General features: G+C 42.0%; 1 protein-coding gene across 1 annotated transcript in view; it reads right to left on the reverse strand.

Annotated features, from left to right (window-relative positions):
* Nucleotides 1–10,260, reverse strand: part of LOC125903551 (protein FAM53B-like) — a 30,137-nt gene extending 19,877 nt beyond the window's left edge. Inside the window, exon 1 of the mRNA XM_049600533.1 lies at nt 10,101–10,260. The gene's annotated coding sequence lies outside the window, so the exon portion shown is untranslated. The remainder of the gene's footprint in view (nt 1–10,100) is intronic.
* Between the last annotated feature and the right edge of the window lie 1,852 nt (nt 10,261–12,112).

The raw sequence follows: 12,112 nt of genomic DNA on the forward strand, positions 1-12,112 counted from the left end.
TTCCCCATCCCTCTTCTTCAACCCCATGACTACATGAGGACTATAAATGTTTCATGTAGGCCTGCCTCAAACCAACTGCTAGCATATGACTCCCATTATCTCCATTTATCCCGGAGAGTCAGTGGAGCACAACTGGGCCTCCGCAGGCGAGTGGGGCTGGTGCTGGTGGTGGGAGTCAGAGGAGAGGGGGAATGTTCTTCATGATCAGTTTCGCAGATTACTCCACTGATTAGGCCTGACACTGAGTTATGGGTGCGGCAATGCAGCAGGGTTTGTGTGAGTGTGTGCGTTCGACAGAGTGGGAGTCGAGGAGCATGACGGTCATGTGTAAAGGTTACAGTTTGCTGTTTGACTGAAGTGTGACGTGTTTCATCAGGGCTCAAACAGCACCTCAACAGTGAGAGTGTGTGTGTGTCTGTACGTGCGTGTTTGACTGTGCTAACCTGCACTTGTGCATGTGTGTCGTGACTGGCAAGTGGGGTCATGGGAGAGGGCAGGCCGAGTGTGAATTCAACCCTGGAGCCATGATTACTTAATGAAGTGACTCCTCATGATGGGGAAACCAGAGCTTAATGGAGAGCACTTGTGTGAAGCTCTGCTCATCAGATCAGATTTTTGCTGCTGAAAGTGATTCTTCTTGTTGGCTACATCTCCCTGCTGCTGTCATACTTAGAAATATTCAGGAAGCGATCAGTTTGCAGGACATCTCTCCTACAAGTTTTTCCTAACACCGTGGATAATCAGTTAAAAAAGACACTGTAGATATCAAATTAAGAATGACTCTGCAGCTGGGTGTGCTACTTTTCCCCCTTCAGATTAGGTTAATGGGATACTTTATTCATTTCATTAAATCTTACCAGTGCCCGGATTTCCCTGCTCATCTCCCACTTCAAATTTGTGAATTTTGCTGGCTATGGGGCTGTTACTAAAACTACAGATTGTACTTCTGCATTTTTTGTATGCCCGCCACCGCGGAAACAAAGAGTATAGTTAGCTAATCGAGAAAGAGACAGCTGCACTCCAATCAAACAGTAAAACTAGGCGGTGCTGATCAAATATAAACCAAGACTCTGTTACCGTATTGCCTATTTCTCACCTGCAATGTCTTCAGAGACATATTATAGTGCACTGTTTCATTGTCTGTGAACAGGAAGATACTGATACTGATTTCCTGTGTTGTAAAAACGTCGTAGGCTGAAAAAACCTTATCAAATGGTAAAACTAATCAGTGCTGCTGATCAAATATGAACCAAGATTCTGTAACTGTGTTGCCTATTTCTCGCCTAAAAGGTTTTTAGAAACAAATTTTAGCTTACCATTTGACTGTAAGTTAAGACTGTTTGTTACTAGCAAGCCACCATATTGTTTCCTGGATCAAAACAGCCAAGCTTGCATTACGTCTAGGGCTGCAACTAACAATTATTTTCATTGTCGACTAATCTGTTGATTATTTCTTTGATTAGTCGACTAATCATTTTATTGAAAAATGTGTTCAAATGTTGAAAAATGTCGGTCTGTCTCTCCCAAACCCCAAAATTATGTTATCTAATGTCTTGTGTCATACTCACGCCAAAGGGTTTTAGTTCACCGTCATGGGAGAGTGTGTTAAGCTGCCAATATTTGAACGTAAGAAGCTGCAATTTTGGTGTACTTTTATAGTACTTTTCTATGAAAAAAGACTCAAACCGTCGATTAGTCATCGATTAGTCGACTAATCGTTGCAGCCCCAATTATGTCACCCACCAGTGGGAGTGTTTCTTAGTCAGAGCAGCGCAGTGTGTTCAGATAGCTGTAGGTTTTCTACCTTGAGCTTGAGCAAAAGCAAATGCCACAGCTCTTTTCCTCTGTTTTCTCTGGTCATGTAGCATCAATTCCAAAAGTATTTGCATCTTTCTAATGAATAGACAACCAAGTTTTGTGCAAAGACCATCTTTCCAGCAGTGAAATGCTTCCTAAATTATAAGAAATTTGACATTTTCACGACAAAAATCAGCAGTGAAGATCAATGACAGCACTGATCGGGAGTACAATGGATTCATGTAGTCATCTAGTTATGATACCTCCTACTTGCAATAAAACGACAGTCTCAAGCAAACGTGTACTGAGAGGTTTTGTCAAACACTGAACTAAACTGAAGAGAAGCGTTGTCACTAAATGGAAACTCTCATATTGTTTGGGCCTATAAAACATTCAGGGTTCATGTAACTAAATTTGACCTCCATGGTGGACTAAAATCTAATGGTAATTCAAGTCAGATTTGTGGACTCTGGGGTGCAGACAGCAGCTCTTGGCTCACAATAGCCAATGACTCAGGAGGGCACTAGAAAGGGCAGCTAAGATAATATGGCTCTTTGCCCAGGCTGTGATTTGTACAGGCAGATGAATAGAAGCCTATTTGGGGCCCCCTAAAGTTCTGTGACGGGGTGTTTGGTGTCCATCACCAATTGGCTCTGGTTTCTGCATACTTGTGCGGAGCGCGTCTGGTGTCAAGACTTTGATCGGTGGCTGCAGCTGAAAGAAACCCACTCATTTCATACTAATGAAACGATGAGAACCAAACAAACAAACAATCACTGCATGGGTGACCGAATGGAACACCGTGTGCATATCAGATTCCTATTTTGAAAAGGTTAGACGTTAGTAATAAAGTGAAATCTGAACAGTTTCTCTAGTGGAACACATTTTATGGTGCAAGACGCTGGACACTGACATCTGTTTTACGTAGTGGGTATGGCCATGGGAAACAAACTTAAAACATCAAAAAAGAAAAGTTTTGCACAGTCAGGTTTTTTGTAGTCTGGGCCGAATAAAAGTAAGAGCCTTTCTTTTGTTGGAGTCTGCAGTGTGGATTGTTAATTCAGGGTGAACACACAGCCACCCCTCTCTCGTATAATGAGCCCGAGGTCGTAAAAATGGTCCTAGGGAGGTCAAGACATACCACTGAATCCTCTGGCCATCACCCTAGTACCCAGTGGCACAGGAACACTGGCCAAAAACAACACGCCATCACACTAATAGATCTTCAGAAGTGCATAAACAATGAGGAGCTCATTCAGTCAAACTTTATGTGATGTCAGTGGTCAGGTTCTGGCCTCCTTTTAGCAGATTCCCCTGGACGTTTCTCTAACGACAGTGACCGTCAACCTCTGCAGAAACACAGCCGGCACTTTAAGTCCCTCCTCATTGAGCAATATGAAAAGATCAGTCGCCTTACTTTTACTTTGAAAAATGAGTGGTGACCTACAACAATAGCTCTGCAATGAAAACAGAGGCAGGAATGATAACTCAAAGGAACTTCTTGAGAATTGCCCTTTCTTAAGAATCATCCTGAATGTCCAGTTAATACGTCTTCCCACTGCTTGGTTGGCATGAAGACATACTGGTACAGCACACATATGCCAGCACACTTCCCCTTACAGTATGGGGGTTGTGCTTCCTTTGTGGTGACATGCCGCTGCTGATTTGGGTGTGGATCTCACTGACTTTATTACCAAATACGCGAACAGGGACAACCACAAGTGATATCCACAAAGCATTGTGACACCCAGATGAGTTCACATAAATTGCCTTATCGACCACTCCTGCTGTCAAAAAAGAACATAATAAACTAGTGCAACAAACATCCCATCCCATCATGACTTCAGATTAACGTTTATAGTGAGTAAACTGCCTCATAAAGTAAGTGTTGATTTGGCACCATGTTTACTATAGGTTAAAGATAAGGCTAACTTATCTGCTATTGTTTCATTTACTGCCAGGTAGCAGAATAGTAATGTACAACATGTAATGATCTAGTGATACCACCAAGCATCGAAGCTGTAGTTGGTAACTTTAGAGCAAAAATAACTTTAGTTTTAGCCGGAACTGTGAATATATTCACACAGCACTAAATGACACAGATAATCTGTGAAAAAATGATATTCATCTGCCTACTCTACTGCCTCGTAGTGCTTCTAATGCTGTATTCACACTATGAGCCTCATTATCTGTGAGTTGCTGTTGAAGTATTGCTCGAGAGCTCGTTAATATATTAATATCTTCGCAACCTTGTGTGTGTCTGCTTCTCGCCATGAAGAACCTTGAATCAATAAATATTAATGCTTTTGGGCCTTATTTAACATCACATTTCACCACCCCATTATATCCCCATGTGAACTGCAATGCACAAAAAGTTAGCATAGAATCAGCTAACTGAGCTAAATAATGCAGTAACACAGATAGAAACATCAACATATGATTAGTCAAGGCTTCACCGTGTCATTGGAACATTGAAAACAGTTGATGCCAGCTCAACTTTGTTTTGGAGCGCATCGTGCTGTGTTAGCAACAAGTGCTGGGCGTCATCAGCTTCCACTGAAAATGACTTGTAGCTTGTTGCTGTGTTGCACGTACTGTGAGCACAGCATCATAGCCTTACCACATGTGAACGGAAACAACCAGTTAAAGCTAAGGAGTTTCTAAAGCAGCTGTCAACCATGTCAATCCATGCTCGTGAACTGCCGTCAAACTGTCAAACTCCGCAGCACTGATCAAATATGAATCAAGATGCTGTCACTGCAGTGCCTATTTAGTGTACTGTTTAGCTGTAAAATGAGAAAGTTGGCCAGTGTGCTTGGAACTTAGATTGACCATTTCCTACATGGTGGCCAGTTCTGAAACTCTCATTTTACAGCTAAACAGTACACTAAAATATGTTTCTCTGACTGGTATAGTGACAGATTTAGCAGATATGACACAAAGTTAATCACCAATCCGCTTTTATCTGGGCTTCTGGGCTTTTGTATGCTATTTTAATGTCTTTTTCTGATACACATCAACCTCCTGGGGACTGCAGATGCAAATTAGCCTGTATGGCTAAATCTGGCACATTTACGTGACTTAAAAATGATCATGTTAATTAATGTCCCTGTCTAAATAAAATAAAATTCAACATTGTTATTTTCATTAAAGTTGGCAACTGCTGCTTTAAAATGATTTTTAAAGTAAACCAATACAAGATTTTTCATGGTTATTTCTTTGGACTACTATCACTCTGACTTCCTTCATAAACTGGTTGCTAAGTATAAGTACACTGTTTCTAGGTATTTAATAGGTAGCCATAGCAACCAAACACAAAACAGAGGATAACAGTGACAACTGGCATGAGGAAAGTCAGACATCACCCAGACAGTAGAATAATATCTGAACAGCTCATCATTTCTTTATCAGCGCGTGTGTTTGTAATAGGAGACTGGACTATTGAACAAGGCCAGTTTACTAAGCCTCAGCACGGTGACATGCAACCTGCAAACACAACACAGCTACTCCATTCAGGCAGCCTGAAATTTATTTGGGGTCGACCTCTGTGTCTCAGACCAGGACTTGGCTAACTGAAATCTTAAGAAGCTTGACAGGCGTAGGATCAGGTGTTTCAGTTTGAGCAAAGGAAAGTATGGGGCCTCTTGCCCCCTGGAGTGACCCTTGCATGCCACGACTCTCCATACATCAGGTACCTCACTAATTACACTACCCCCCTCCTCTATCAATCCCTGCCTTTCCGCCTGTGGTTTCTTCCATTATCCATGAGTGCCTGTTCTGTTCTGTGCACACTAACCAGAGCCCTAATCCATCAGGGATACATTACATGGGAGCCTCCAGCGCTGCGAGCAATCCCCTGCAATTGCTCAGCTTTCTATGGGGGCCACTCCTATGTTGTGTAAGCAAGTGATGTTACACAGATTGTCGCTACCAATCAATTAATAAAGTGGCATCGCTGCTGTTACATAATGCCATTTTCACGTTGTGCCAGTGGGTTATGGGGGAGTTGAAAGTGTGTATGGGTTGGAGAAAGAAAACTATGAGCAGCATTCCACCGGTCCATTCATTCATTCATGAGGGGGCTCAGCTCACCATATGGACCCTCTGACTGCTCAGCAGTGTGTAGTAGCAGAGGTTTAACACGGATGCATCAGGTCAAGATCTTAAAGCCAACTGGTGGTGTGACATTTTAGATGTTTTCACTGTTAAATCAGCTAATAATAGAATTACATGATAAAAAAAAATGTTCGTAAGTTCTCCATTTTGCAGGAAGAATGAGTGTGACAAAATACATTGTAACTAATACGCTGTACTTGAAACTAAAGCAAGGTTTACAGATGTTGAAACAATGATGATTTATCATTTTGTTTTTACATTCATAGAGCTGTCATACGCTTGGGAATGATTTCATTTTATCAAAGCATATTGAATCAAATTGCAGCCAGAATGTGCAATTTAATCTAATCTTTGCTAAATGACTCTAAAGCAAATCAACCCGCTGCTGGATTAAATCGTTACACCCCTGCTGTGTAGTGATAAGGTCCATATGCTGGGCAACAAGAAAGTAGTGACAGCAGGAACCTCTTTTAAACCCATTTTTTACTTTTAGCTGGTTATAAATTGGAGTAGGAGTGAAATTTCTCTCATTAACACGCAAACTTGTAACACCTCTGTTAGACCTCCATCTACTTCCTGACATTCTGCAGTGAATCAGCTAAACTCTTGCCAGTAAGCTAATTTGTTGCAAATCTCGCTGGTGTTCAGCCTTGCACAGTTGTTTGGAATGGCCTGCAGGTGTATGTAAAACACGCCGACAGCCTCAAACCCAACTACTGAGAACCAATTAGAATACACTGCAGAGGCCTACAGCTGGGAGTTATGACACATGTCGCCGTGATAATTGGCCTTCATTGTGCAAGCAGGATTGTCAGGACACATGGGCTGTGTTCTCAAGCCCAGGCTTGCACAAAAAGCCACTTTTAGAGGATGTTACATATTAAGTGTCGGGTAAGTACGAGGAAAAAGTTATTGCAGTCAACTGTAAAAGTCCTATAACTTGGACGGGATGCTTAAGTTTTGTCACAACAGTGGAAAACAGGTTCTAAAAATACAGGCTGTCTGTGCCAAACACTAACTGAAGCTTTCGTTTCTCTTTTTTTCTACAGTTGCAAATGGGGGATCGGTTCACCAGACTGGATCTAAAGAAAAGCTACCTCCACACAACATGATTCAGTCAGGAGCTATGTGATGGTTGACATTTTGAGAAGAGGCCAGTCCAAAGCAGCTCAGAAAAATAAACAGGATAGTGCTTTTTCTTTTTTTAGATGGAGATCGAGTTAAACCCCCGAGGGTATAAAGTCACTCATTTGACAGTCAAAAAGCAAAAGCAGAGTCAACAACTTCTTTTATTTAACTTAAGATGATTCCTCACTATCACCACACAGCAAAACCACAGTGGGGTGTGTTGATGGGAGCCTTCCTATTGCATCCCAGAATGCTTTTCATCTCTAAGTAGAGTCTGGTGCCTGTCTTGGGGGGTTGGGGGAGTGCTTCTCTGGTGTATGTGAGAATGCCTCTTTTCTTTTCTTTTCAGCTGCAGGTCTTTGGCTCTGTGGGCGTCGAGACGCCAGACTTACAAATCTATCATGTTAATGAGGAAGGAATATACAAAATGAGGAATAAGGAGTACACTGACAACATGAAATAATAACATATTTGTTTTTAACTCCCTGAGGCCAAGTGGTGGGAGTTTCAGTGTGTGAAGCAGCAGCAGTTATGACTGCAGGTCACAGAGAAGAAAAGGGAAGCTTCTGAAATGAATAGCGAGTAGTATGGAGGCAAAGACAAGCATGGCTAACAATCCTTTTCTGGTAGCTTTGCATAATGCCTCAGGCCAGAGAACAAGTGAAAGAAAGAGAGCCACAGTATTAGTACGACAGAAAGATGAAGCAGAAAAACATGCAAAAAGTGTGATTGAAGTATACAGAAAGTCAAAAAGGGAGAGAAACTGAGAGACAAGTAAAATAGCAGAGTGTGTGTCAGTGTGTGAACTGAGGGAGAGTTGTACACACAGACGGAGAATGGACCAGTGGCTCGCTCAGCACACAGGCACACAGCTGCCCACAGACAGAATGGAGCTCTAATAGGGCCTTTCGCCTGCAACACAAAGACATTGCAAATGTGCACGTCTTGAGCACACACTGGAGTGCAGAGTGATCCCCTTTAAAAACCCACCGGCCTTAATTGCTTCCATAAATTATGTCTGAAGCATGTCCAAAATAAGTCTACGGGCTAACAATGCCAGAGCTGTTGTTGAGTACAAGTGCATAAACATTAAAAGCTAAAAGTAACAAGCAGCAACCAGTGTTTCTTCCTCTTCAGGCAGATACTGGGCTGGGTAGCGAACCTCCTTTGAACAAGACCAAATACTTCCGTTTCATCATAATCAGTAATCAGATAATTGCAGATTCAACAAGTAGTTTTGCTAATGTTAGGCTGCAGTCTTGTATGGTTGGTTTGTTTTACGGCAGTATTAAACGCTAATGAATATTTGAAGTTTGGAGGAACAGATTTTCAAAAGAACGTAACGAAACTCAAGCTCTGGCACCATTAGATAAAATCAACAGGTACAGCAAACAACACATTCACAGGTTCACCTGATGATTTGACAGATAAAATTAAGTTGTACACGCCAAGCTGCAACATTCCAGCACTGGTTTATTTTCTTAAAAATCAAAGCCAGGTGTAGTCATCCTGATGTTCCCAAAACTGGAGAGGTGGATAAGAAATACTCAGAACAGGTTTCCTTTGAGCCTCACCAGTAAACGTTAGGCATTTATCAACATCCCCTTTGTAATTAGACACTAGAGCTGACATGTGATTAAATCTTGCAGCCAGCTTTCTCTCCGCTTTACTTCCATCCTGAACTGCAGCTTCACCTTGCATTTTGCGAGAGCATTTTCTGCAGGATTCTTGAGAAAACTAATTTCCTGTTTAGTTAACCAAACTTGCCGGCCATCCCCCTGCGAGTCAAGGACGACCGCTGCCATGGTGGCAGCCGAGAAACATTTCCAGGTATTTTCAATTAGGGTACTCTGGTACCAAACCAGTTCTCCGTGGTATTGTGTTTACAGTGTCCACAAAGATCAACCAACTGCCGTGCATTAATAGAGAGGGCAAAACATAAGCACCAACAGTTACTTCCTAACCCACAAAGGAAAGGAAACAACACTGACAAATAGTAAGTAAAGTATGGCGCTCCATGCTGCCTTTCATTTGAACTTAAGGGGCTGTAAAGTAGTTTCAAAATTGAGTATGAACCCTGTCCTGCAATGACAGTCAACAATATGACCACATATAAAAGAGATAAGACAAGTATTCTTCATGGTCTTATGAGTATCACCGTGGCTGAGCTTGGTTTCTGTTTCATACATGAATAATGACATAAACCCAGTGTGTATGACTCATGTAGTCATAACAAAAGACTATAAACAATGTATATTTGGATTGGACTCAAATTATATATGCTCTGAAAACAGAAATAAAACTAAGGAGGAACAAAGTGGCTCATAGTGTCAACCTCTTCAGCTTAATAAATGATATAATATGCTCTGAAATGCATGGTTATTTGTTAATACGGAACCCAATCTCAATATCAACCAAACCTAAATGTGTGGTGGAGATCTGTGAAAGAGATATGCAGCCAGGCCGTATGACTCAAAGCACTCAAGCTGCTCTCAGTCTCCTCTCAGGTTGTGGTGAGGAGTCGTATGTCACTGTGAGCTGCAAGGCAACCACACTGCCTATCTCCACCTACACAGGTACGGTATTTGACAACAGCTTGGGCTTTATTGCCACGGTTGATAGATGGAGGGGGAGTTTGCTGGCTCGTAGAGCTTGGTTAATGTGTGCAGCCGCTCTGTAGCAGAGTTATTAAGCAGTAACTTTGAATGCAGCAACAGGTTGGTGGGGCTGGGCGAGCAAACTGAGACTCTTTGTAAACACAGCAGCTGATTCAGCGCAGAAATGTTGTAATAAGTGAGCTGGAGTCAATAAAGTGACAACCATAAAGAGTTAAGCTGCAGTTTTTTTTGAGATTAGTCTGGTTTTAAAAGGGTCCCAGACTGGTTGGCATAATGCCTTTATATGTACTTTACTGATTTTTGCCCCATAGTAACCCAGCAGTCACAGAGGAAACCCGGTATGAGCAGACAAAGTAAACTCCACAGCAGCAGAAGAAACACACTGATGCGTGCCTTAACACATTTATAACTATCGTGTATCTGAGGAAAAAGCCCTACTACCTGGCCAGCAGAGCTCTTTCGAAGTTAGGTCATCTTCGACAAAGGGAAAGCAGGAACCAAAAAAGAAAAATCACAAAGTTTGTCGCAGTTGCAGCCGTCAGTTCAGCGTCACCCGCGCAGGACTGAGCCGGACTGCGAGCAGCTGAGAGCTCGCTGCTGCTTTCAGCCCTCAGCACTGATTGTAACAATATCCGCGTACGGACGAACCAAGTATAAGGGGGGAGACCGGAAGAGACGCGACCGGGCAGCAAACTTGTTTGGCAACACGACTACTAAGTTACAGCACACTTTAAGTCTTAAAGTTTAACTTTTTATTGAAAGCAACAAAACTTTTTAGTGTGTGATAACAGACGAGCTCAATTTTTGTTTTAAACAAACCCCCGTCACCCCTTCCAAGTTGGTACGTTCCGCTCCAGTCCTCCCTCAGGCATTTACAATTCTCATGTGCTACTTTCTACTACTATACTTTTCATTGATGTTAATGAAGCAAAGAGCTGTTGACGTGTGAAAACTACAAAGAAAGTTACATTTATGCAACTTAACCAACCCAAAAAGTTGCTACTATGCCTCTTGGTCGCTTTCGTGTCTGTTATAGCCGCAACAAACCTAAAAAATGAGCCAGACATGCGTTAAAAAAGTAAAAAAGTCGATAAAAATGGGTTCAAAGTCTCACCGGATTTAATATATCACGCTGTTATATAGCCAAGGTGGTCATTCATCAAAAGACAGAGTGTGAAAAAGTCTGCCATGCTTTGAAAGAGGAATCTTTCCCACTTCCACATTGGCATCTCCTGCGATGGAAAACTTCACTGCTACACGGTGGAGTAATTCAATCAATCCACGAAAATCCTATTAGGTAGAGACTTCAAACGTGTTTCCAGGGAGATGGAGTGAGAAAACATAAATATTTGCAGTATCACACTTGAGAGGTTAAAATGAAAGCGTGGTATTCATGCTGGTGGGGCAGCCAGTGGGCTATGGCATGGAGTCTGAAACCCTTATAGGTTAATATTATGAGTGGAATAAAAGTGTAGCTTCGGACACGTGTGCCAACCCCAAAGCCATGAAAGTGCTGACGGTGGTAAATGTACTGTGCAGCTCAGTCCAGCCCGGCAAGATCCACAGTTTGATGTTTTATTTCACTTCACGGTGGATGGTAAGAGAATACTTCTTGAGATGACATAAAGAAATGGCTTCAACTTCCCTTTTGATTAAAATAGGCCCTTATAACAAGACAGTTTTACTTCCTGAAGCCACAGTCCATAGTGGGGCATGTGTCAGAGACAAGATACACCCAGTTTCAAAATAACGAACATACACACAAGTAACATAACTGTCACCATATCATGAGCACAGTGAGTTCAAGAAACTTCCCCAGCAGTAAAGATTAACCTAGATAAGTGATTTGTCTGAATGATAATTTAACTGTGAGAACTTTTCTTTTCTCTTGGTTTATTGTCGCCATTATGCACCAAAATACCAAAGCAGATTCCTCGTGTGATTCTGATTCAGTGCAATCCTGTGTTAGGAATGATGCTCCATGGAAAAACTGACCAAATAACGCATGACTTTACTTAGGCAAACAGGATTGTGGTGTTGTCTGTTCCTTAGCAACATCACCTGTGCAAGGGAAATGAGTAGGCTGTAGAATATTCAACAGGGTAACTTCAGTACATATTAAAATCTATTGACACTAAAAACACTCAAAGACCTGCCTAACAAGATGTTTTAAAGACAGTGTGAGTGAATGTTGACAAAAGTAAAGGAGGGGATATTAGATGAACATTTCACTTCATGAGAAAATCTCTGTGAGAGTTGTAAACGTGGGCATAACATGCACATCCAGGCAGGATATACAGAGCCTTGTAAAATTCCAGGCTGTAATTCTTGTAAAGCTTCCATGTGTTTACTCAACAGCGTGCCCCAACATCGCCGGCTCCCATTGGACCCCTGGCTCGGCTTGCAATTAGGACTCAGAGTTTGACAGTTATTAATGATGCCATTGAGAAAGG

This window comes from Epinephelus fuscoguttatus, linkage group LG16 (genome assembly GCF_011397635.1).
Source record: "Epinephelus fuscoguttatus linkage group LG16, E.fuscoguttatus.final_Chr_v1".
Lineage (NCBI taxonomy): Eukaryota > Metazoa > Chordata > Actinopteri > Perciformes > Serranidae > Epinephelus > Epinephelus fuscoguttatus.